Source organism: Penaeus monodon, chromosome 20, assembly GCF_015228065.2.
Source record: "Penaeus monodon isolate SGIC_2016 chromosome 20, NSTDA_Pmon_1, whole genome shotgun sequence".
Lineage (NCBI taxonomy): Eukaryota > Metazoa > Arthropoda > Malacostraca > Decapoda > Penaeidae > Penaeus > Penaeus monodon.
Window position 1 is genome coordinate 37,067,619 of NC_051405.1, and position 404 is coordinate 37,068,022.

A 404-nucleotide genomic window follows, 5' to 3' on the forward strand; every position below is an offset into this window, starting at 1 on the left:
TCAGCGCAAGGGAAGAAACTTGTGCAATAGTCCGTTATAAGTAAACTAGCAATATAGGCCAGCCGGCCTCACTCTGGGCTCCAAACTTTCTTTTCTTCCTCTTAACATTTTCTTGTATTTTATTTGACCGAAGTGATGGGGCGGCTGTTCCCTTTTCACTTTTTTTTCGTGTCATTTCGTATTGGTTGCTCTTTGGCCAATTTCTTTTGACGATCACGCCGGTGTGTTTTCTGGCGTTTTTCGTTCTGTAGGTTGAAAAGGAAGAGAGGAGTTGCCCTTCTCTCTTCTCTCTTCTCGCGATTCTTAGGCCTTGCCTCGCTCTCAAGATGCTCTGCAATCTTAACGTTTTCCGCCTCCTCTTCCACATTTCCTACTGCTTTCTTTTGTTTTCTCTACGCAACTTA